The sequence below is a fragment of the Sorex fumeus genome, unplaced genomic scaffold (genome assembly GCF_029834395.1).
Source record: "Sorex fumeus unplaced genomic scaffold, SorFum_2.1 ptg000265l, whole genome shotgun sequence".
Lineage (NCBI taxonomy): Eukaryota > Metazoa > Chordata > Mammalia > Eulipotyphla > Soricidae > Sorex > Sorex fumeus.
The window spans coordinates 8926054-8952605 of record NW_026606322.1 but is presented as its reverse complement, the minus strand read 5'-3'; the positions used below and the strand labels follow the sequence as shown (position 1 = coordinate 8952605).

At 36.5% G+C, this 26552-nt stretch overlaps 1 protein-coding gene across 5 annotated transcripts in view; it reads right to left on the bottom strand.

Moving 5' to 3' along the window:
• Positions 1 to 26552, bottom strand: part of ZBTB20 (zinc finger and BTB domain containing 20) — a 903174-nt gene that overhangs the window by 712565 nt on the left and 164057 nt on the right. For 4 of the 5 annotated variants that reach the window (XM_056109442.1, XM_056109441.1, XM_056109447.1 and 1 more), the window contains exon 2: positions 9810 to 9861. The exons of the other annotated variant lie outside the window; for it this stretch is intronic. The gene's annotated coding sequence lies outside the window, so the exon portion shown is untranslated. The remainder of the gene's footprint in view (positions 1 to 9809; positions 9862 to 26552) is intronic. 5 annotated transcript variants of the gene reach the window in all.

The window sequence follows — 26552 nt, the reverse complement described above, 5'->3', positions numbered from 1 at the left end:
AACTAGAAATCGAGCCTCCATATGACCCCGCAATACCACTTCTGGAAATATATCCCAAGGATGCAAGAAAGCAGAGTAGAAATGACATCTGTACCTTATGTTCATTGCAGCACTATTTACAATAGCCAATATCCAGAAACAACTCAAGTGTCCTAGAGCAGATAACTGGTTAAAGAAGGGATCACTAAGAAAAAGATGGCTGGAAGAATTGGCTGGGATGGGAGATGTATGCAGAAAGTAGATAAAGGAACAAACATGATAACCTCTAGGGTCTGTATTGCAAACCATAATGCCCAAAAGTAGAGCTTATGGGGAATCATGTTTGCCATAGAGGCATGGGGAGGGTTGGAAAGGGGGGGTATACTGGGGATATTGGTGGTGGGGAATGTGCACTGGTAGAGGGATGGGTGTTCGATCATTGTGTGATTGTAACCCAAACATGAAAGCTTGTAACTATCTCATGATGATTCAATAAAATTTAAAAAAATAATATATATATGCTTTCTTTTTTTAATGGTATTATAAGAACATAAATAATTTTCAGTTCTTGGTCATTTCCTATGTTTCTGACATTTAATTCAAGAATTTATTAGTAATAGGCCTGAAATAAAAGCTATTTTTCCATTTATATTTTATAGACAAGTAGAGTAAGATAAGTAAAATAAGTTGCTCTAAGTTACAGTGAGTAGTTAAGTCAAGACTAAAACACAGCTCTAACTCAAAATTTAACATTATTTCCAAAATAGGAAGAATAATACATACCAGTTGTTATAAAAAGCAAAAGTTCACACATAACTATCAACAAAGCACTCCAAAATTATGTCAGTATGCTAATGACATGTAATCACTTGAAGCTCTAGAGTTCATTAACGTTGAACATAATCCTAAGAAATATTAACATGTTACTACAAAATTTAATGTTTGGGTTTTTTTAACTAAAGAGATATACTGAAATATACAAGAAAAATATATCCCATAGGGAAAGTTTTAGAAGCAAAATTGTGAATTTAATATGAGAGAAAATCATTTTCCTTAGCGTTTTTCATTTTCAAATCCATTTTTAACTTTTGTTATGAAACACACCATGCTAAATTTAGTCTAGAAAATAATTTGAATCAACCAAATTAACTATTTCTAAAATAGTTGAAATACAAAAAAATGATTCTGTACCTTTAAGAAAAGTATTCAGATGTTCTCAACTCCCTATAACATTGTAAATTTAATTTTGTGAACTTAGAATAATGAGCATATTAAACAAGATGAGGAAAACTGATTTAGAAGTTAAGAAATCATCTAATATTATTAGGTTTTTATTAAATAGTAGCAATAGAAAACTATGTACTCTGAACTATTTTCAGAAATGAGTACATATTCTTTATTCCAATGGAAAAAATCCACACTGAATTCTTCCATTTCCAACACTGAACACATTCAGAGGTTTCACACATCTGGATGTCTTTCCGTTTTTACCCAAAATGACCTCTTTGTTATGTACTTCCCTTCTTTGTACCTTGTGCTGTGCACTTTTGCAAAAGCCATTTCAACAGTTTATGGTTACCCCATTCCGTGCTACTCTAAACCATGTTGAGGACCTTGAAACTACTGTCACACGCTGGACATTCATAGGCATCTAATCTATATCCCAAATTAATGAAAAGAAATAAGCAAAAGAAGTCCAGATTCAAATAGCAATAAAACCTCTCTCATTCTGAGTATGTGCATGGAAAATTGTTGTCTTTCTAACACCAGTGTTATTTAAAATAAATATTAACTATGTTGATTCATATTTGCTATATAAAATTCATATTTGCTGTATAATATGATGCACTGCTATACATAAGCATGTAAATATATTGATAAACATGTATGTTTAATTCATATATTTTATACTATAGAATGTACACATTATATATAATGTATTTACATGTAAGCCTTTGTTTTTGAAAGTTGAAAGGAAAATACACAGTTTTCACATCATAAATTCAAACTGAAATAAAATGTCCTTTAAAAACTATAATTAATGGCTGCGATGTCAAACCGTAAACCAAAGGGTCAAACCTTATAATTCACAGTTTGAGAGGTCATATCTCAAATTATAACTTTAAAAAACTGATTATCTTCAAGTAATTTGACAAATCCATCTAATATACTCTGAATGCATGTAAAATATCTTTGAGAGTAAAAGAATATATAGCCAAGTAGACAGCTGATGGAGAAAATGGCCTTTTTACTGAACAGGCTAAAGTCCAACATAATGATTTGGAAGGCCTTTGCATGACCACACGGCTGGAAGGCCCAACAGCATATGCCTCCAAAGGGAACATAATGAAAAATCTGATCAGAAGACAAAAATATTCTATACACAAGTCCAAAGAAGAAAGGATAAAAATATTTCTATCACCTGCTTTTTCTTGATCATTACTACAACCCAATTCAAAGAAAAACTCTGAAAAACTATGACCGAATCAATACATTCAACAAATCATTAAATTATGTATTGTGATCTTTATTTATACATTTTTTACATTTTCCTATTAAACTGTAACCTACACAAAGGTAAAGATCATGCCACTTTGGATCAGTAGTTCTATCTAACATGTAGAAAATCCTTGACACAGAGCAAACATTCAATAAATATTTGCTGGAGGATAGAAAGCAAAGAAAAAAGAAAAATGAGAGGTCTGTGGTTGGCTAATCTTCAACACTCATACAAGTGAGATATGAACATATACACACTATATAAGAAAACATACTTGAAGCATATCATTTTTCTTTTTTAATAAGTTAATATTTAATTTTTATTCTATTTAGCCAGTTAATAAATTGTTATTTCATTGAATCAGTCTATACGTACTAGGCCTTTGATTGGTCCTGGGCTTAATCTGGCCCTTTATTTACTTAATTCCATTTCTAACACTGACTACTGTATTCTTTGATTATTGCAAAAATACAGGTACCACACAAGCAAGCTTTTCCTTAAATTTTTTTGAAAGTCACTAATTAACTCTGGGTTGAGGTTGGAGAGTATTACATAGATATACTGAACAACACAATAACATGGTGTCTAATTCCCAAGAAGAATTCATGTTAATTTGTATCCCACTTTCTTATAGGAATGAAATTTAAAAAAAAAAAGAAAAAAGAGAAACTTCTTGTCATCCCCATAAGATACCAAAAGAAACCTGGATATTTAAAACAATGGTAGTTAGAAAGGAAAAATGAATGCATATTTAGTGAGCAAAACAAATTCCCTAGGTATACTGGACAATGTTCGTTTTGTTTTTCGCTTGGTATATTTGAGTAATGTATCAGTCAGTGAATTTCACGACCATAAATTATTCTGTTACTAGATATAAGCTTTCAATGGGAAAAAACTAAGGTAAATAAACTCTATTTAAAAGAAGTGCTTCAGACAGAGAGATTAAGAAGCCATAGTAACGTATAGCACTGTAGCACTGTCCTCCAGTTGTTCAGCAATTTGCTCGAGCAGACACCAATAACGTCTCCATTGTGAGACTTGTTGTTTCAAGTTTTTTGGCATATCAAATATGACACGGGTAGCTTGCCAGGCTCTGCTGTGTGGGCGGGATACCATGCCGGGCTCTCTGAGGAAGAGGAAGGAATTGAACCTAGGTCAGCATGGGCAAGGCAAACACCCTACCCGCTATGCTATTGCTCCAGCCCTGGTAATGTATACTAGGAGAAAAACTGGAACATAAATCAGCCCAAACTCATGGGAGTTCTGTAAGACACGGGGCCCATCTGAGACCAGAACCCTTTAAGACCTGGGATTCCAGGCCTGGGTCATAACTGAGCACTCTGGCAGCAGAGACTCCACTAACGGAATAGAGGTCTTGCTAAGAACATCAAATGACCACTGACAGCTCCAAGCACATCCTTTCTGCAACCTCTCTAGCAACAGATCCTTAGAGGCAGTTTGGAAAAACTTAATAAACTAATTTAACAGAGCAAAGTGTGCCTCTTTTGCTTGTATATTCTCTTAACATTTATACTTTCTGAATTTATGGTGAATTTCCGTATTCTGGAGAAATAGTCAGCATCTGCCTGAGATGTGTACTTTTGTACGCATTCTTCATATTGGGAATTCACTGAAGATATATTTGGGATGTATATTTGTGTATATTTGGGAAGGTATGAAGGTATGTTTGGGGTGTACACTTGGCTTTCTCCACTGTAAAGAAGTATACATTCTTCTCCACTCTAAAGAAGTCCATATTCTTCTCTCTCATATTGAGTTTATATAAGAAATTTTATTCTTCCTCTCTCCTCGTCTCTACCCTCCCTCCCCACTTCCTTTCTTCTCTCTCTCTCTCTCTCTCTCTCTCTCTCTCTCTCTCTCTCTCTCTCTCTCTCTCTTTCTCTCTCTCTCACTCACCTCCTTCTTCTCTCCCCTCCCCTATTTCCCAAATAAACTTGTTTTACTTCACTAGTCATCTCCTTAAATTCTCTTCTTCTCTGAGGAAAATCACTGCACCTAGGAAGGAAATCCTTGGTAGGATTTAGGAATAACTTTCCTTCTTCACAAGGAGCAATTGCTTGCTCCAGCCTGGGTCCCACGGCTCCCCAAGAAACTGAGTGACAAGGATCATCTCCCATGCCCTAAAGAACAAGTGGAACCGGGTCTGGTTTGACCATCACCTCCTGGAGCTGGTGACATCTTTTGTCTGCACTGCGCAGGTGCTCATAGCTGACATACTTGAGTCACATATTTCCCCCGACACTTCCTGGTCTGACTGAGGTGGGTACGGAGGAAAGCAGCAAAGTCCCCTCTCAAAGCTGCCATCTCTCTCCTCCCCGTTTCCCATAAGCCATCTTGGAACCCTATGTCCTTCTTGGGTGGGAGTAATGCCTCCCACCTGCAAAAAAAATTATCATTCTACAAGTACTGAAGTTATAAATTGGGTAACAATCTTTTCAAACTAATAAATCTCTATTATATTAATGTTTGAGATAAAAATTGTAGGATTAATAAAAAATGCAGTTTACAAGGTGCTACAAAAGGTTTTTAGATAGAAGATATAGCCTAATTATAAGTAATAAAACTGGAAATTTATGTAATTTAGGTCCATTAGAAATCATATTTATTTTTAGTTTTTTTTCCTGTTGCATGAGATAAAGTCTAACACTGTTTAATTTTCTGTAACGTTTAGATTCTTCACAAATACATCAGCTGAATTTTATGTGTTAATTCAAGTTTAAAATATCATAATTTAAAAGATTAAAATATCATGACTTAATTCCCTGAAATTAAAGATTCTGTCTGGGGGTTAGTCATTCTCATCATTGTAAGATTAAATAATATAACACTATGTGAATTTTTTTAGAGCTTATTTTAGATTTTAGTTTATTTCCTTTGTTCATATACATTTTAGAGAAAGTGAAACAGAGAGATGGAAAAGGGATTCATGGCAATGAGTTTCTGATCAAGAAATAAGACCAAGATATAACTTAAATTTGCTATTTCCATCCCTAAAGTATCCCAAAAGCATGAAGTCAGACCTTTTTGCAAGTGTAAGAATTGGGGCCTATGGGCTGGAGTGATAGCACAGTGGGTAGGGTGTTTTTCTTGCACGCAGCTGAACTGGGTTCGATTCCCAGCATCCCATATAGTCCCCCGAGCACCAGTGCAGAGCCAGGAGTAACCCCTGTGCATCGCCTGGCATGACCCAAAAAGCAAAAAAAAAAAAAAAAAAGAATTGGTTGGGGCATACTAATTAGACTCTAACTGGTTCCTGATATGTCTAGACCCCTTCTGAAGAGAAGTTTCAGCAGAAACCAAAGGCCGTGGCGAGAATATGAAAGAAGACCACTGAAAGTTCGAAGCTCTTCTTAACAACACCCAAACTATCCACTATATGCATAGAAAGACACAAGTAGTGATGGTTCAGTGAACATCCTTAACAATCAACTTTGCCTTCAAAGTTGTTATAGCAGAATTACGTTGAGGGAAGTCTAGCTAGACCAGCATAAGAGAAGTGGAAAGGACATTGCTTAATGTGTATTTTAAGAACTGACAAAGAAGTGGGCCCTATCTTATTTACTGCTCCATGAAAACTAGATGAAAGCCTTTGTATACAAACAAAGGTACTGAAACATAAAAGATGACTTGTTACAATGAAATGAACTGCTAAGAGGAGTGATCAACTCAGATGGAAACAAAGACAGTTGCAAAGGATGAATAACTTCTCTCAGATCTACTATTCATGGCACATATGTAAGCAGGAGACACAAGACTGGTAAGTTTTCTTATAGAGTAGCTTTGCCAGTACATACCGAATGCCTGAAACCAGGTAACACAAAAACAATGAAATCTAGACCCTGCTTGGGAAAGTGTTAGTACTCTTCATCTCCAGTTTTAGATAGTCTTAGAAATCTCCACTGAAGAAAAAATTATTTGAGGACTATCATATATTATCATTAAAGGCTGACATCATTCACCACTATCATATTAAGCATAGCATCATTCCAGTAATAGCACAGTGGGTAGGGTGTTTTCCTTGCACGCAGCCGAACGGGTTCGATTCCCAGCATCCCATATAGTCCCATATAGCATCATTCCAGATCTCCTACTGAATGATAAGGTGATTAAACATTAGTTGACAAAAATTTCTTTTGTTATAACTATAATGTCATTACATCAAAAGATGGCCAAAGTGAGTCCATTTCACCAATGGTATATAAGGAGGTCATTATATCCTGAACTAACAAAGAACAACACAGAGTTGGTGATTTATGCCTTCTCTCTTATGGTTGGCATATTTATCTTCTTGAGGTATGCCCTAAACACTGCCAAACGTGAGGCCAAAACAAACCAAAAAAATTGAAAACCAACACAGACTATAATTCTGTATATTCTGTATTCTATTTTTTTCATTACATCTAATCAAACCTTCCAGTATTTATACTCAAAATCCATACTAATATTTGTGATCATGATAAAAATTACATGGAATATTTTATTTTTCAACTCCAATGTTCTCCAGTAAAGAGAAAGATAAAATAGTTACGTTTCATAATCTTTAGTTTTGTTCTTTGGCTTTTTGGTTTGGAGGTCATACCCCATGGTGCTCAGGGGCCACTCCTGCCTCTACACTCAGGAATTATCCCAGGCAGTCACAGAGTACCATATAGGATTCCAGAGATCACCTTTTTGAGGGCCACATGCAAGGCAAATTATCATGCCTGCTCCAATAATCTTTAGATTTTCTATCCGACCAAGAAAATGTAAGATGAAATTCTTATTGTGTTCAAATCTTTTAATGACATTTTAGGAAAATATATGTTATAAAATGCAAGATACACGTTAAAATATTTCTCAGAAAGCAAGTATGTTCCCTATGCATATATTAGATTATTAACTTATTCTAAACGATATCAGCTGAATGTTCAGTGGTTCAGCAGATATCAATCCGGCAATAAGTACATTTTATGTCATAAGTTATCTTAACACACGTTCACATGAACACATACCTCCATACTACTATCTGGATTCTTAGGATGGTCGTTTCATCTCTATAACCCATTACAGATAAAATTTAACTTGATTTTGATAAACAAATATAAACTATAACATGGAGCAAAGAACAGATAAAAATTAAGACTGCATTTTTCTCTATAAAAGCTAGTAGTAAATTCAACAACTGGAAATTTATTGCTAAAATATTCTGACATAAGTACCTAAGAAAACAAGTGAAAGCTGAATTACAAGGAAGTAGGTGGACAAAATATCTCAGGGTCTGAGGGAATGCAGACATGGGGACTGGCAGTAGTGGGGGGAGGTAATGTGTACAACAAGACTGCAAATGCTAACAAGTTGTAAACACATCGCACTATAGCACTGTCCTCCCATTGTTCATCAACTTGCTCAAGTGGGCACCAGTAACATCTCCATTGTGAGACTTGTTACTGTTTTCAGCAGTATCCCGCCCGCACAGCAGAGTCTGGCAAGCTCCCTGTGGCGTATTCGATATGCAAAAAAAGGCAGTAAACACATAATCTAACATATAATAAATTTTTTTAAAAAACTTAAATGTAAGGAGAATTCCAGTTTCCTACCTTCAAAAAGAGCGATGAAGTATGAGCTTTAAGAGTACGTCTCTAGTACTTCTGTGCCTTAAAATATTGCCGAGTATTAATTTTTCATCAAGTTGTCATTTTCTCTGACATTTGGTTTTATTAATCAAGGCATTTATCATTAATTTGTAGAAAATATCATAATTAAGCCAAATAAAATAAAATCCTTAAAAGGTTAAAATTAGAAAGCAGGTGAATTAGAACTTTGACATTACTCTGCTGACATACAGGAGCTTTCTGAAAGTATAGGAATCAAGTTTTTGCAAGTGAGTCTGGCGTCTCAATCTTGGGGATGGCTCATTTTTTTAAAATGTTGTAAGAATTTGATTTAAAGCTCTCTGACAGTTTTGACATTCAGGTAAAGTACTGCTGCTGCATTTGGAACAATTTGCATATCCCACAGCTAAACGGAATGTTTGAGGTGTGCACTGGTGTAAAGAAATTAAAAACAAGCTATCACACATGCTTAAGTGTATGTATTCACAAAACTGATGGTTGGATCACCCCACCCCATTCCCTTCCAATGTAATCTGTGAGTTACTCTTCTATAATAAATTACCCCACCATGTTATTCTCACTGGAAGATCTAGCCATGCATGTAAGAAGCAAAGTAATTACAACACCCTCTTGTCTAAGAAACCTTCTTCAATCCCTATTGAGCTTTTTATTCACAATGCAGCATCAGAATTCTATTGTAATCTCCTGGCCTGAAATTCTTAACTTCTGGCTATGAGGAACCACTTCTAAATGGTTCTGTGGTCCCACACAATTGTATTCTTATGTATTATGGTCAGTTGTAAAGTTTTCCTTGGGAGAAATAGATTTTGACTGTGTGAATTTAAACTAATACATTTATTTACGAAAACAGTAAGGTTTATAAAAAATGCGTTTTAAACAAGGAAGTATGTTCTTGTGTCTTTAAAGCCACTGGTGAGTTTAATTATTTTTAAATGGGAGGGCCCAAAGTACATACCAATGTAAAAGAGAAATAAAACAGCAACATTCAATTAGAATCATTTCCTTAATAAGGTAACATTTCTTTTTCTTTTTTGCTTTACTTGTAATTTGGCGGGCTGGAGCAATACCACAGTGGGTAGGTCCTTTGCCTTGCACGCAGCCAACATTGCCAACTGAGTTCGATTCCTCGGCCCCTCTCGGAGAGCCCGGCAAGCTACCGAGAGTATCTCGCCCGCATGGCAAAGCCTGGCAAGCTACCTGTGACGTATTTGATATGCCAAACACAGTAACAAGTCTCACAATGTTACTGGGTCCGCTTGAGCAAATCGATGAACAACGGGAGGACAGTGATAACTAATTTGGCAATATTTATTAAGTAGCATTGTGCACTGTCCTCCCATTGTTCGTCGATTTGCTCAAGCGGGCTCAGTAACGCCTTCATTGTGAGACTTGTTACTGTGTTTGGAATATCGAATATGTCATGGGTAGCTTGCCAGGCTTTGCTGTGCGGGCAAGATACTCTCAGTATCTTGCCAGGCTCTCCGAGAGGGGCGAAGGAATCGAACCAGGTGGGCCAGGCTGGCTTGCATGCAAGGCAAACACTCTACCACTGTGCTATTGCTCCAGCACCCACATAAAAATACTTAGTATGTTGAAGTATAGTGAAGGAAATATCAAAGCTCCGAAACCAAAACTTTAAATACTATAAAACTTTCAACTAGATAAATCTCTTTAAAGAAAGTATCATTGGAAATTACCTTCAGTCTTCAATGTCTCAAAGGGCAATTCTTAACACTTCTTTAAGAGTAACTGAAAAAAAATAAATAACATGAAATTAGAAATATGCCAAGAATATAACTTATTTCTATAAGATTTATGATTAATACTAATTGTAAATTTTATATTACTAATATGTATTTGTAGTACAATTCTAAGCAAAATATGACACAGGTCTAATCTCCATAAAAATATATTCCATCTTAGTATTTGGCATATGTATGTATATGTATATATATATATATACTAAAAATATATACACTACAGTTTTATTAAGCTTCCTTAGTATACACAAATAAAGGCTTTTGCATATATGAGAAAGATAATCCCGAATAATTTTTACCTGATTTATTTAATCTAAATCAGATAAATTCACAAAAATTCTATTGTTCTATACCACTGGTGACCAATAGTTAAGAAGTACACAAAGGCAAAACACAGGTCAATCCTCAAAATAGTTTTGAGGCTAGAGTTATTTATAAAGATTAGGTAATATAAAAGAATAAAAAGTTAATGGTTAATGGAGCTGGAGCGATATCACAGCGGGTAGGGCGTTTGCCTTGCATGAGGCCAACCTGGGTTCAATTCCCAGCATCACATATCGTCCTCTGAGCATTGCAAGGAGTAATTCCTGAGTGCAGAACCAGGACTAACCCTTGTTCATTGCCGGGTATGACCCAAAAAGAAAAAAAGAGTTAACGGTTCAAAGGAAGGGAGCCAAAAGCAATTCAGGATAATATGAACTGATCTACAGTATCTAATGCACTGACATTAGAATAAGCAAAGCTAATAGAAGGTCCAATTTGGAAATGTGATATCAAACAAGTGTATCAGTCATTTTAAAGTTTCTTTCAAGATGAAATCTTTCAGTTCACTGTAAGATGGATGGAACTAGAGGGTACCACATTAAGTGAAATAAGTCAGAGAGGGAAGACAAATGCTGAATGATCTCACTGGTCTGCATGAAACAGCCAAAACAAGGAAACAGTGTCAAATGAGGACAACCTTTGATCCTTAATTACAAAACTCAGATTAACTTATTTTTTTACTCTGTCATTCAATATTATCTAGAAAGGGAAACAAATTTAATAAAATATACTACTATAAGTAAAGTAACGTATCAGAAGTTATATAGGTTAATTTTATTTTTTCATTTCTTGTTTTGGGTGGAGGCATTCTCAGCATGCCCACAGCTTACGTCTGGCTCTATACTCAGGGCTCGGGGGAACCAACGGGGCTCTAGGAACTGAACCTGAGTTTTTCATGTACTAGGCAACTGTCCTGTCCACTTTATTATTATTGCTCGTACCCAAGAGTTGGGCTGGAGCAATAGCATAGCTGGTAGGGCGTTTGCCTTGCACGTGGCCAACCCGGGTTCAATTCCTCCATCTCTCTCCAAGAGCCCGGCAAGCTACCGAGAGTATCCGCACGGCAGAGCCTGGCAAGCTCCCCGTAACAACAAGTCTCACAATGGAGACGTTACTGATGTCCACTCAAGCAAATTGATGAATAACGGGAGGACGGTGCAGTGCTACAGTGCTACTCAAAAGTAACTTTTTCAGAGAGTTTTGATAGGTTCAGAAATATATAGAAGAAACACAAGCTAAAATAACATGAGAAATTAATATTAATCTATAAAAGCAATTTTATATTGTAATAAATATAGTCTATACATTTCATTATAGTGAATAACTTAATGAAATTATGCTCTACACAGATAAATCTTGCTATTTGGCAAGTGAAAGTTTACATCATTAAGTCTAAGGAAAAAATTGAAAATTATAAATTTAACATGTAAATGATTTATACATATAAACCATATGCAATGTGCACATATAAAATGCATATTGCTTAACATATATATTCATCAGAGCCAATACCCAGGTAATGAAAGGAAAGCATATAAGGGTCTAAGTACAATTATTCCTAGAAATTAATTTCATAGAAAGTTATGTGAATTTTTTCAATAAATACTAACTACTTTTTATATAAGCATAAAGCACTAAAACAAGACATAGTCTATGTTGTAGAAAATATCACTGTCACTGTCCTCCTGTTGTTCATCGATTTGCTCGAGCGGGCCCAGTAACGTCTCCATTGTGACAATTGTTACTGTGTCTGGCATATCGAATACGTCATGGGTAGCTTGCCTGAAGGGAAGTAAAGCCATTTAAGTATTAATATTTTTGGTGATTGTGACTATACTGCATCAACTAAGACAAAGAAGAAATGAAGGAAAGGATATGAAAGAAGGAAAGAAAAAGAAGTTTACAAAAAAAATTCAATTTGTAAAAATAATTTTTTAAATGTAAAACAAATTCAATGTGAAAAAAAGGAACAGACTGTAATGTAGAAGACAAAAGTTTTGACATTCTATTTATACAGCAAGCATACTATTATGAGAGAAAATGGATAGAATACATATCAATTACAGAAACAGGGATACTGTACAGACAAAGTATGCCATGAGAAAAGATGAAGAGGAAACAAATCAGTTTTTAAAGTAAGAATATAATTTCAAATAAGTTAAGATTTAAAATAAGCAGAAGCCATTTTATGACAAAATGAATAGAAACTACTAATTAATGTTCCATAAATAATTACAGAAAACAAGTCTTTACCAAATAACTGTGCAAGTATGAAAATTGATTTTATCTAATCAAAAAATGCAAATGAAAGTAAATTTTTCTTCCAAGAGAGTATCAGAAAGAACCTGTTCATACATGGCGATCTGGGCAAGATGCATTCCAAGATTGAACAAGACTAATTTATTTATAGGCCATCCATAATGGTGCTATTTAAGGTGAAGATATTTATTCTGGCTTTGGGTATCGCAAGAATTTTTAAAACACTAAAGAAATCTGATAAGTTCTATGGTAGAGTTCTCCAAGAATTCATAAAAGTGACATAGTTAAACCCCATATTAATCCCATCTAAAATCTAATCAAAATCCATCGAGCCAGAGCTCTAGGGCAAAAAGACATTTTACTTAACTCAATTATACTTGTTCTTAGGTATTTCAGTTTCCCTTCCAAACAGAGGGGGAAGTTGAGAAATATTATGTACTAATCAGTTATTAACCCCAAAACTCCTTTCTTCCCTCAACTGTCTCTTTAAAAGCAACCCAAACCCTTTCATTTATTATGTGCAGCTTCACCCTGTTTATTTTAATTTCCCAATAGCAAAATGGCTTAAATAAATTCTTAAAAACCAACACACCAACAAATAAATAAATTAAAATTCAATGGCTATAAAAAGTACACAGTCTAACCTGCTTAATTATTAACAGGTAAACAGAACACATTTCTGAATTATTTACTTAACCTCCTTCAATGAAAAACTTTAAAGTTTTTGAGCTTGGCAATGTGTACCTGGTTTTAAGGATCCTTAGAGCAATTACTTTAAAAGATTCCAGTAAGGGGGCCTCGGGATAGCTCAGTGGCAGACTATCTGCCTTGCAAACATAAGGCTGCAAGTTCGATCCTCACTATTGACCTGAACTTGATTCAAATATCACAGCTATTTGGGAATCCCTGAGTGATGAAAAACTTTGAGACAGCCAGCACACTGTAACCCAGTTTGGGGGCCAAACTATGTGGAAACAACTAATGCATGCAATTCCTTAAGAAATACTGGGAAGCCACACAGCAAAGTTTGTGCAGCTCATCCTGATCACACCATGGCCACTAAAGGCGTAACAAATAAATTCTAAAGAATTACATTAAGCCATTTTAATAAAAATCAATTTTAAAAGGTAAACTTAAAATCAAATATCTGCATACATGCAAAAGAAATAAGATATTTCTTTTCAGGTTTCAGAGGTCAGTAAAATTTCTTTCCTTTCAACTTCCCCATGTCCTGTCAGATACTGAATTTCACTCTACATTTGGTCAGAAAGAGTAAAAATATTCTGTACTAAATTGAGAGTTGGGCAGGTCGGCTCCCCAGGATTAACAGATGGTGATGGTTCTAACAATCTTTTTCCTTTCTTCTCCTGAGCAGGATACGGGAATAAGCAGAGAAGTTGAGAGCTTCTAGCGACCAGCAGCTTCTAACTGGACAGAGCCCTATAGTCAAGCTGCAGGAAGGGATGTGGGCCTAATTAGCATCCTAAAACTTCAACCACCTTTGGGATAGAATTTTAAGATTCTAATGATACGTGTCACGTATGAAGAAGCATGTGCCTGAACAGAGGGTTTTACAGCATATATCAAGACCACTGTTCAGAGAGAACAGCATACCCTTTGGTCCCACAGACCAAAACCAAATATTTTAGAATTCTATGATTCCTCTTAAGATAGTTTCCCTGGAAACCTGTCACAAGAACTGCTTTAAGTCCTCTGGTACAGAACCTGAGCTTGTTGACAGTGTAATGAGTCAATCTAATCTTAACTGAGGTTCTCAAGAACCCCTTACAACAAAATCATATTAGTAAGTTTCATGCAAAAGGTTTTAGAGCAAGCATTCACAGAACAGGTAACATAACATAAGATATATGCAATTAGGAAACTATAGAAAATGTTAATTCTGAAACTGAAAACAAAGAATTAACAGGAGTCAAAAATTACCATTTTCTCTGGACGCTTAGCTCCACTAAGTACGCAGCCATAATGCAGTATGAATGCTGCTAGAACAAGTAAACATTAATTACCTGGAATTCTGGTTAATTAAATTTTATGGCTAACAATACTTGTTGACAGGTGTGGGGGAATTTTTCCTTTAGCCCTTTTAACTAAAAACCTGAGATACTTCTAACTGTTTCTTCACTGGAATGTACAACTTATCTTTCACTAAAGCTGAGCTATCTTTCATAACAGTAGAGCTATTTTTCATTAAAGTTGAACAATTAATTAAAGGTTGTTTTGTAATCTTCTGAGGAGGCACAAATTTATTTTTTTTAAAAAACAAGCAAGAATACTTATTTCTAGAAAGTTTACCTGTTCACAAAATTTTGTGTACATTTATGGTTGTTTAATTTTCATTGAAGTATAATAATATCACTGAAATTATTTTATAGTTTCAGACCAATCCCTACACCAGTATTATGATTCCTTCACCATTATCTCATGGTCTCTTGTCCTACTTCTCAGTTACCAGCTATCAATCATGTCTCAGAATTTATTTGAAATGGGGATTGTTTGAAATCCCATTTTCTTTGTTTCTATATGCTCCACATATGAGCAGCTTTATCTGGTATTTAACCTGATAATCAATACCAGATCATCTGGTATTTAATATTTTACTCTCTGAAACACTTTACTTAGCATGATACCTTCCAATATCATCTAAGTTGTAGTAAACTTCAAAGTTTCAACTTTTCTCATGGCAGAATAATATTCCATTGTGTGTATACACTAACACTTCTTTATCACTCATATTTGTTGGACATTTGAGTTTCCAGACCTTAGCTATTGTAAATTTATAAAATTTTTAAGCATCCAGGGATGCATGTAAAGACTATTTGTGATATAATTCCACAAAAAATCATCATATGTGCATATGATACTGTATTGACTACCCAACAATACTAGTATATAGTGCTTCTTAAAGTTTCCCTTTGAAGACACTCCTAATATGAACTATTTTATCACTTGCCTCCTCTTTATTTAAAAAAAAATATGTGAACTCTATCTCCTTTGAAGACTCTTTTCAAAGCATTTCACATTCTAAAAGTAGCAACAATTTCCTTATACTGTTCTTATAGTTTTACTTTTCTGACTCTCAGAAGGTTGGATCAGAGAGATAAGTACTTAATTTTCACCCTCAAGTGATCAACAAACAACAGAAAACACATTTCCTATATTCAGGTTCTGTCTGAAATGCTTTTATGTATATTACTTACTGAAACCTTGGAGCTGGAACAATAGCACAGCAGGTAGGGAGTTTGCCTTGCACGCGGCCAACCTGCGTTGGATTCTTCAGTCCCTCTCCAAGAACCCATCATGCTACCGAGAGTATCCCACCCACACAGCAGAGCCTGGCAAACTCCCTATGGCATAATCGATATGCCAAAAACAGTAACAACAAGTCTCATAATGGAGACGTTACTGGTGCCCACTCGAGCAAATCCATGAACACTGGGGGGACAGTGCTACAGTGCTTCTTACTGAAACCACACAAAGACTTTGAGTTTTTCACCGAGATATAAGATACCATTATCCCCATTTACTAGGTGTGTAAAAATAAGGCCCAGAGAGACTTAGAGATTTGTCAAAGATATTTCCTCTGCTGGGTGTATAATCAAAAGTCAAGCGCAATTCAGCTGCAGAGTCAGCGAATATTCCCACACACACTGTGCTCAATTTCCAACACCAGCCCTTCAGAAACGAATGGGTTTTCATGTGATGCTAAATTTAACATGAGTCACCTCTTACCCATAATGGAAGAAACATTCATAATGTATTTCCCAGACAACTACGGTGAGTTGATGACTTGCTCATTACTAGCTGAAAATATCAACACCACCTTTGTGCAATTGGCATTTATATACTATTGTAAATTTTCTAGAGTCAAAGGACCACGATATGAAGCAAAACACCACCATCTTAGTAAATCCGGAAGCGAACGGTGAAATCTGATCCTCACGTACCTTTGGTAAACAGTTCTGATGAGGTAGAAAATTGATTTTATATTCTAAGGATCAACCAAGACAAAATAATAAATGGTCATATTAACATAATTATTCCAAGAGGTGAGATTGTCTATGATTCCTAATTCATTTTCATTCTCTGTTCTCTTAGAGGTACAAACCTGATTATGTGATTTTTATTTTCTAGTTTTAAATAATTTCTATGATATGAAATATTGAATTAAAATGCATATTGAATTAATATATATGAATTAAAATGCATATTCAGTAAGGACAGACAAGTTACATCAGTGGTCAAAGCCGTAACATAAAAAAGACCTCGGTATATTCTTCTCCCTGACAGAATGAGTGTTCCCAGAGAGCACAATATTTGCCTTTGTATACAAATCTTTATATTTTGAATCGTTCCTTAAAGATCAGTTCAAAGAAGAAAGGAAGCAAGAAAGGATAAAAGGAAGATGAATCACATCCTTATAGTCTGTACTGGAAGTGTTCACTTATAAACTCTTGTCATTTCATTTTTATTAAATTAATTATTACATGTAAATGCAATAAAACAGATACTAGTGAGACATATATATAAAAATGAAAATAAAATAGAATATTCAAAATCTTGGAAAAGAAGTTGAAAAAGTACAAAATAAAGCAAATAGGCACATATATTCTAGAATTCATAATAAGTAAAAACCTTGGTGACTAAGGCAGTTTTCATACATTAGACTTAGTTATTTTTATGGAATAATTTATTATTTATTATTATAAATAATAAATTCTTGATTCTATATTTATATTTTATTAATAATCGATTATTATTGATTTATAATAATTTTAATTGTTATTAATTTATTCCCTTCGTCCATGCTATCAAACCATGTTTACAGTAAGAACTTGGTTGAAATAGGAATTATGCCTGAAATAAGGTATTTTCTACTTTTGTCTCTGAAGCACCATACATGCCATAATAAAACAAGTATTTGGAAATAATCTAGCTACAACTTTATTCCCTGAATGTAGCATTGACTGTAGCACTGTCCTCCTGTTGTTCATCGATTTTCTCGAGTGGGCACCAGTAATGTCTCCATTGTGAGACTTGTTACTGTTTCTGGCATATTGAATACATCCCTGAATGATCACTACTCAAAATATCAAATACTATTATTAGTCTCCAATGCCCTCCGTAATCTGCTTCTAATGTGTATATATTTCAATATGAGAAGCCATACATATTAATGTACAGTCTTATAGTCAAAGAACCAACTGCTATTCTGTTTCTCCAATACTCTTAATATCCTAGCCTTTCTCTCTTCCCACCTCTTTTTATTCCTATCTAGACACCTATACATAACTTTCTCACTTAACTCAACAAAATATTATTCATGTACTATTGATTCAATTACTTTCATTTTAGCCCAGATAACCATGTGTCTGTTTTAAACTACTTATTACCTGTAAATAAGAAAACACAGGACACTAATCTTATTCCCTGTCTATTAACGTTCTCCAATAAACACAGAACCACTGCTAAATTCTCTCTCTCTCTTTCTCTCTCTCTCTCTCTCTCTCACACACACACACACACACAGTTTTGTTAAGATGACACGCTGTCATTTTACTTCTTCATCAGATCAGACTTGTTTGGGGCCTTTGAACATGTTCTTTAAAAGCTCTTCTCAGAGATGAAATCGCACCTCTGCTGCTTTTACTTGATTTAGTCTCATCATTCTACAAATACTAAATCCATTAGATTATTTGTTTCCTAATTTTATTTTTGAAAAGCTACAACAAATACTTGGTTGAAGTTCAGAAAACACATTCCCTTCACCCATGCTAATTCTGCAGTTCTATTTTAAACAGCTATTAATTTTGTCAGATATGATTTGTTTGTAATAAACTCATGTAGTCTCTAATAAACTCACCATTTTTTACAATTCCTTTGTCTTCATGATGTTTACTGATTTCTCTACAGCATTCAATAAAAAACTGTTTTCAGGTCATTTAGTTATATTTGCATTACATCTATTATAGAAATTGTTTCATCCACAAAATCTTTCAGATCTTTCAAATTTCCCAATGTACCAAGTACTAAATACCCTTTACCTGATTCTAGTTGATAACTATTTTGAACAGATATTCTAAACTAATTTTATTCATTGCAAAATTGTGTTCCAGTACCAAAATAGCCATAATTAGACTAAAATGTGGTTGGTAAAAATCCTAAACAACAGCACATTGATCCACATTGTCATGAGTGACATTATTTATTAATAGCAAAACCATCATTTTAAATTATCCAGTTTAGAACTGCTATAAAAATTGCTATTGCCATTCAGCCTAATTAATTTATCATTCTTGCTATTTATAATAGCCAATAAACTGTACTCTACCTCTCTGGCCCCATAAGGCTCTAGTGGAGGGATTTTTTTTTTTTGGTAAACATATTAGCAAGAGCAAGACGTTTATCCTCCCCAAAACTGAAGCATTTATCAGAAGGCCTAATAGCCTGATAGGCACAGCGGAGGAATGAGAGGTAACTCTCTTCTGCAGAGCCCCAAGAAGCCTTTTATTGTGTGTCCCTGGCCATGTAGGTGTGAAGTTCCTGATTTCTACAGATTAGCCAGTACTGGGAAGTGAGTGACTGAGAGGTACAATATCCTGGGTCAATTTGGGGAAGTGAGTGACAGTGAGATTTTAGAGTACTCTTGGCACAACTGAGTGCTTTAACAGGGACTTTTGTCAACAAGTCAGACATTTTAGTTATGGGAAGTGAGCAAGACATCTCATGTGATCTATGCTAGACCAATTCATCTAATTCTGCATGACTTGTTCTGGCAACAAAAATCTCTAAAACCCACGTGCAAAGTAATTTTTTTAGCTTCCACTAAGCTTTTAAAAATGCTACAGCTATAACTCTAAATGTAAAGTTTACCATTAAGTTACAACTATTTGTCATACGACCATGAGTTATAAATGAAATGAGAAAATATAAGATTTTAGATAATATTCATAAAAGCTGCTTCAGTTGTATTCAGCATTCAGTAAATGAAAACACTTGAGACTGCTAGAAAAGTAAACCTTGAGATGTCTGAAATATCCATTTTAAATAATAGGAACATTTAGGTAATTGTCTGAACAAAAGAAGGATCTAGCTTTTTGAGGTCATGAAATGCATGACCTTCCCAGGTGAGATGAATGTGGAAAGCTTACACTAAATTACACAATAGAGGCAAGATTGTTGACTCTGAAAAATAACATTTTCAAAAGCTCCATAAAGTAACTGATTCATTAAAAGAATAATTGGAAAGATTCTTTCTCCTTCCTGATGTGAAGGAGAATCACAAAACGCAGCAGTATTTGCAAAAGAGCTTGAAGTGTTCACATCTCACTTGTGAAACTTAAATAGATTCGTTATCAATACTTGTACTATGAATTGAGCATATCGAAGAAAAGAAGTTTCAAAAGAACAGAGAAGTGCTGATCCTGGGTTCCTTTTACTATTATATGACAGAACAAGAACTTACACACAATCAACTTGACAGTCACACTGAACTGCAAGTATAATTTTCTCCTGTACACATGAGTACAACACGAATCATAAAGTGGCAAAAATTAGTTGCAAATCACTCAAACTCTCTCAGGTATCAATAAAATGCACCAATTTATCTTCTTGTGAAAAGTTAGGTTCGAGGAGTGGAAGAGACCACAGATTTAATTATAATGATTCATGCGCTTCTGTTACAGTTCACGTTGGCAAAAATGAGTCCTGTGTAGGTACAAGCTATTTCATCAGTGAAATCTCACCTACTCCTCATCCTCTCACAATCAATCTTCCTGCTTCAAGTTTTTACTTCATAACAGTTTTCCATTCCACATGAACTCTTCTATTTCAATAGGTTTTGTTTGGGTTTGGTTTGGTTTTTTACATCTTGGTTGTGGTGCCAGGCATTGAACCCAGGTCTCATTCATGAGGGGAATGTGCTTGACAACTGAACGACACCCCCAGTTCTCTAAGTGAACTCTTAACTCCCCTTTTCCTTCTGTTTCTTCTCCTATAGGCATGTGTACACAGACAAAAATGTATACATTCAAACACACAATGAGACATATACATACTAAATAACGCTGTGAGAACTACACACTGATCTAAGAAAGTGCCCTCAGAGACCTAAAGATTGGCAAAAGTGAGACTTTTCTAGAAGGGAATGGAGTCTGTATCACACCCAGCTGTGTTTAGGGATCACTCCTGGTTCTGTGCTCAAGGAAAATACTTGGTGTGCTCTGATATGTGATACCTAGGATCAGATTAGGGTTGGCTGTGTGAAAGGCAAGTGCCTTATCACTCCTATCTCTATAGCCCCCAAAGCAAAAGTTTTGTTTTCCTTGGAGACCATACCTGGCTTTGCTCTGGTCTCACTCCTGGCATCGTGCTCAGGGATCACTACAGGTGGGGCTCAGGGTATTATAGAGAACAAGACAATCGCCCTACCTGCTCTACCATCACTCTGGCATTCCAAAGAGAAACTTTTAAGAGCCCCTAATATAGTCTGACACAATAGAGTGGCTGAAAAGGAGCAGCAAAAGCAGGCAAAGAGGGGCTGGAGAGATAGCACAGCAGGTAGGGCGTTTGCCGTGCACAAGACCAACCCGGGTTCGATTCCGAGCATCTGATATGGTCCCCTGAGCACTGCCAGGAGTAATTCCTGAGTACAGAGTCAGGAGTAACCCTTGTGCATCCTTCGCTGGGTATGAAACTCCGCCCCCCCCCCCCCCCCCGCGAAAATAAAAAGCAGGCAAAGAAAGGGTTTGTTATCCCTAGGGCACTTTCCCGGGCCCTTTCCCCATGGCTAGGTACTCCTACGCTCACATTCTGGTACATGAGGTTCCTAGTTACAGATATTGTTTCCATATGTGGTTCTAAATTATGTTCCTTATTTTCTTTAGCTCATGTCCCTCTGCCAGTACTCTCCGCACACATGAAGGTACTGGCAGAGGGACAAAGTCACGCGGGTTCCGGGGCCGAGATCTCCAAGCCTACTCAGATTTGGGCTGAGCGTCCTCCACCCAGATCCTCCAAATTCCAGTAGGCGGGGGTCACACCCCCCAACTGGCCCCCTGGCGCCATGTAATCCCATCAACGGCCAAGACTCAGAAACTATAAAAACCAGCTCCCGGAAGAGAATAGTGCAGTCTCCTGCCCCTGCGCCTGACTGTCCTCGCTCGCCAGGACCCCTTGGAGGGGAGCGGGTTGAGCTTTCCTCCCCGCCCCGACCAGGGCTCCGGCAGCCAAAGACCTCCAGGACCAGCCACCACCATGCTGAGACCACTCTCCGCACACATGAAGGTACTGGCAGAGGTACAGGGACAAAGTCACGCGGGTTCCGGGGCCGAGATCTCCAAGCCTACATGGATTTAGGCCGAGCATCCTCCACCCAGATCCTCCAAATTCCAATAGGCGGGGGTCGCACCCACCAACTGGCCCCCTGGCGCCATGTAATCCCATCAACGTCCAAGACTCAGAAACTATAAAAACCAGCTCCCGGAACCGCGCAACATCCTATTATGACATCTTATTATCTCATTCCTACTTTGGACAAACTGGCAGGCTACCGAATGTAGCCTGCCCACAGGGCAGAGTCTGGCAAACTCCCCGTGGCGTACCCAATATGCCAAATACCAGTAACAATGATGGGTCTCATTCTCCTAAAGAGCCTTGAATATAATCTCAGGGCTAGGATGAAGGAGACGTTACTGGGGCCTGCTCGAGGCAATCGACGATTAACAGGATGATTTGTGATTTGTGATTTGTGATGAGGTCAAGAGTACCACTGCTCAATCTTAGAGCTAGAGCAAACTCAACCACTTTAATCTTTAACTGTGAATTTTCACATCTTTTGTTTAACACCTGAGTTTGGTTTCTGATCAATTTTCACTTCTTTGGGAAAGGCTCTTGGCACTTAATTTTACTGTTAGTCTATAATCACATATTTAGGTTGCTTCCATTTTTGTCTTTCAAATTATAGAAACTACTGAGAAGGGCATCTTTGTTGCAGATAATCCATTATTTACCTATCATGTTAAAAATACTATAGGAATTCAGATGCACTACCTAATGCTATATGTGCTAGAGACGCTAGAGACTCACAGAACCTGTTACAAAAGTTCCCGTGTTATCCCACCACCAAAAGAACTCCACTTTACTGGGTCTAGGATTCAAAATTTTTTTTGGCTTTTGCCGGGTCACAGTCATGGTCCTCCCACTGTTCATCAATTTGCTCGAGCGGGCCCAGTAACATTGTGAGACTTGTTACTGTGTTTGGCATATTGAATACATCACGGGGAGCTTGTCAGGCTTTGCTGTGCAGGAGAGATACTCTCGGTAGTTTGCCAGGCTCTCCGAGAGGGGCGGAGGAATCGAACTTGGGTCTGCCACGTTGGCTGCATGTAACGCCCTACCTGCTGTGCTATCACCCCAGCGCTGCCGGATCATATTCTTTAATTATTAATATTCCACATAAGAGAGAGACTATATTGTCTTTATGTCCTTACTTAGTTTATTTAGCATAATCACCTCGACTTAAACCATCTGGGTCAGAGGCACAACTTCATTTTTAATGGCAGAAAAATATTCTACTCAGTATATATATAAAATTGTCAAGATTCATCCTAATTAAAACACCAACACATTGCAAAACATCGTTATCAAAATATTAAATAGCACTGGTGAGAGATGTGTGCTCGAATATTGTAACTGAAACTCAATTATGAACTTGGTAACTATGTATCTCACAATGATTCGATAATTTTATAAAAATAAAATAAATCACTTAAATATTAAATTGAAACATACATTAACTTGAGACTTAAAAGAACATATCCTTGAAAATAAAAGAAAATGTGATAATATCATAAGATAACGTATAAAACAACCATTAAATGCTCACCTAAATTTATTTATTTATTTATTTATTTTTGCTTTTAGGATCACACCTGGCGATGCACAGCGGTTACTCCTGGCTCTGCACTCAGGAGTTACTCCTGGCAGTACTCTGGGAACCATATGGGATGCTGGGAATCGAAGCTGGGTCAGCCGTGTGCAAGGCAAACACCCAACCCGCTGTGCTCTCTCTCTGACCCCAAGCTCACCTAAATTTAAGGGTTCTTTTCTTACAAGAATGTAGCAGACCAAAACCAATACGTTACAGAACAGAATGATTAAAGGAGATGACTCAAAGGTCTGTAGCCGCAGCATTACATGCTGGAGCCCAGTTCAATTTTGAAAATGCACATTCAATATTCTCCAGCTCACACAGGAAAGATACCTGAGCCCATTAGACGGGCCCCCCAAAACACAAAATACATAGATTTCAAATCAATAATTGAGAATGAAAAGTATCAACACAAAATGGTTGCATATGGTTTCATAGATGGCTTTCATTTATAGACGGATGCATATGGTATTATTGATGAGTCATGGCAAGCTTGTACATAATGAATACCTCAAGACTTATATAAACTTCCATTATACAAAAATAAATATACTGAACGAATTTTCTGTGTCTTGGAAGACTTGACACTAGCACTAAAGAGTTTGAGAAGGGAAAAGAATATGCTAATCCCACTTAAGAACACAGATGTGAAAATTCTAAATAAGAGCAATCAAAATGAAGCAATGTTTACGTGCATATGTACATGGATACATATAAATATAAAATAACCATGGAGAATTTATTCAAGGAATGCGAGAATGATTCAATATGAGAAAATAATTAACATATTCATCAACTGAGAAAAGTACAGTCCATATTCATCAATTAAATTTGAAAAAAGATCATTTTTTCTAAATATGAACACAAAAAAGGTCCAACACTATAAGAATGCATAAAAGGCAGAAAACAGACTGAAAGGAGACTAAGAGAATCTATATAAAATCAGGAAAAAAATTGTTTGACCTGTAAGAATAAGAAAAGAAGTATGACTTCATTTTAAAAAACAAAATTCAGTAGCAAAAATATGCTCTCTTACTTCTTTTTATACACTCTTACTTCTTTTTATCAAAGTTAAAAATAGATGTACATCTAAAGTTCGGTAAGGAAAAAGGAAATATCAGAAACATTTTAAGAGCACTTTTCCATTACCTTATAAAGTTAAAAATGAGCATTCTCTAATCCCAGCAATTCAAACAGAGATTCTCTCAGATGTGCACAAAGAGAAATTAACAAAAAGGTTTATTACTGTAACAGTAAATATTTAGAAAAATTAAATGAGAATATGGAAGGTACTGGAGAGCAAGAATTTTTTTAATGTAAGAAAAGAGAGTAGAGATGGAGAGAGGAAGTGGAGAAGTAGAGAAGAAACTGATAATATATATGTGTGTGAAATTAAAACTTTTAATTCTCCCCTTTGGGGGGGGGCGGTTATACAGGGCCCACTGCACGTTGTTGAGGAGCTCTGGGGCCTTAGCTCATCATTCTCAGTCAACTGGATTAACTGGTCCTATATAACGGTCCATGGATAAGCTGCTAGGGCTGTGCAGTGCCATGAATTATCCAGGTCACCCCTGCAATGTTCAGGGTCCCAAAGCAACATTAAGCAGCCATATGGTGCCAAAAATCAAACCCAGTCAGCTATATGCAAGGCAAGTACCCTAAAACTATCTCTCTGTGTCCATATGTTGCTTAACTATTACACATAATTGTCATAGAAGGCTTCATGGTAAAAAATCATGTCTTCATGTCAAGTTCAGTGCCAATGATACATTTACTATTTTCTTTTCTAAAATAAAAATCAATATTCTCATAACAAATTTGTTTAAATATTTATATTTCTCTCCCAATCATTTTTATCTGAAATAAAAATATCTCCATTTACTTTCTCAGTCTAAGACCTGTGGTAACTATGTTTATAGCTTAAAAACCAGTGCTATATCTTTGTTAGGTCAGGTTAAATATAGTTGCATGAAGTATTCTCTGCTTTTGGAAGAGAAAGATAGTTCTTTTCAAGAAAGAAGTTATGAACCTGGTAGAGGAATGTTGCCATTGGTGGTGGGATTGATGCTGGTATATAGTATGTCTAAAACTATGGAAAGAGAGAAAGAACAAAAAGAAGGCCTTCTTTAAATCAATGAACGACTTTGACCGTGAGTGTGGAAAGGTAGGACTTCAGCTGAATCTCATGAAGACAATGTTTATGAGAAACAGCCTTGTTCCTGATGCCCCATTCGCTCTCAATGGAACGACCATCTCCGAATGCAGCAGCTATGTGTACCTAGGTCGAGAGGTCAACATGACAAATGACCTGGCACCCGAGCTGCGCAGGAGGAAGAGAGCGGCTTGGAACGCCTTCAAGAACGTCGAAGAAATAGCTAAGAGGACGAAGAACCTCCGGCTCCGGGCACATCTCTTTGATTCCACTGTTCTTCCTGCATTAACATATGCCTCAGAGACCTGGGCCCTACGCAAACAAGATGAGAACGCCATTCAGGTCTCCCAAAGAAGAATAGAAAGAGCTATGCTTGGAATATCACGTTTCACTCAAATGAGAGAACGAATCCGGAGTTCTGACATCCGTCGACGATCAAGGATCAGGGACGCTGTCTCATTTGCCAAGGTGTCGAAAATCAGATGAGCTGGTCACGTAATGAGATTTAAAGACGACCGTTGGACTAGAGCTGTTACTGATTGGATTCCACGGGATGTCAAGAGACCGCGTGGCCGCCCACCTACCAGATGGTCAGACTTCTTTGTCAAGGTCATGAATGATCGGTTTGAGGCCCTCCATGTTCCCGGAGCGAAGAGATGCCATTGGGCTACACTAGCACGCGACAGGGACAAATGGAGACGTTACTGGCGCCCGCTCGAGCAAATCGACGACTAACGGGAAGTTAAGTGATTAAGTGATTAAGTGATAGTAGGTAATTCTGAATTACTTTTGGAGGTAGTTGAAGGGTATATTCAACAATACTCAGGGCTTATTTATCTCTCTGAGCTTGGGTATCACTCGTGGCTGTGCTTGAGGGACTATATGGGGGACAGATGATCGAATTTGGTTTAGCCACAGGCCAGACAACTGTCTTAGCCACTGTACAATTGTTCTGGACCAAATTCTGGAATATTTTAAATTCCTCAGTGTTATCTGGGTT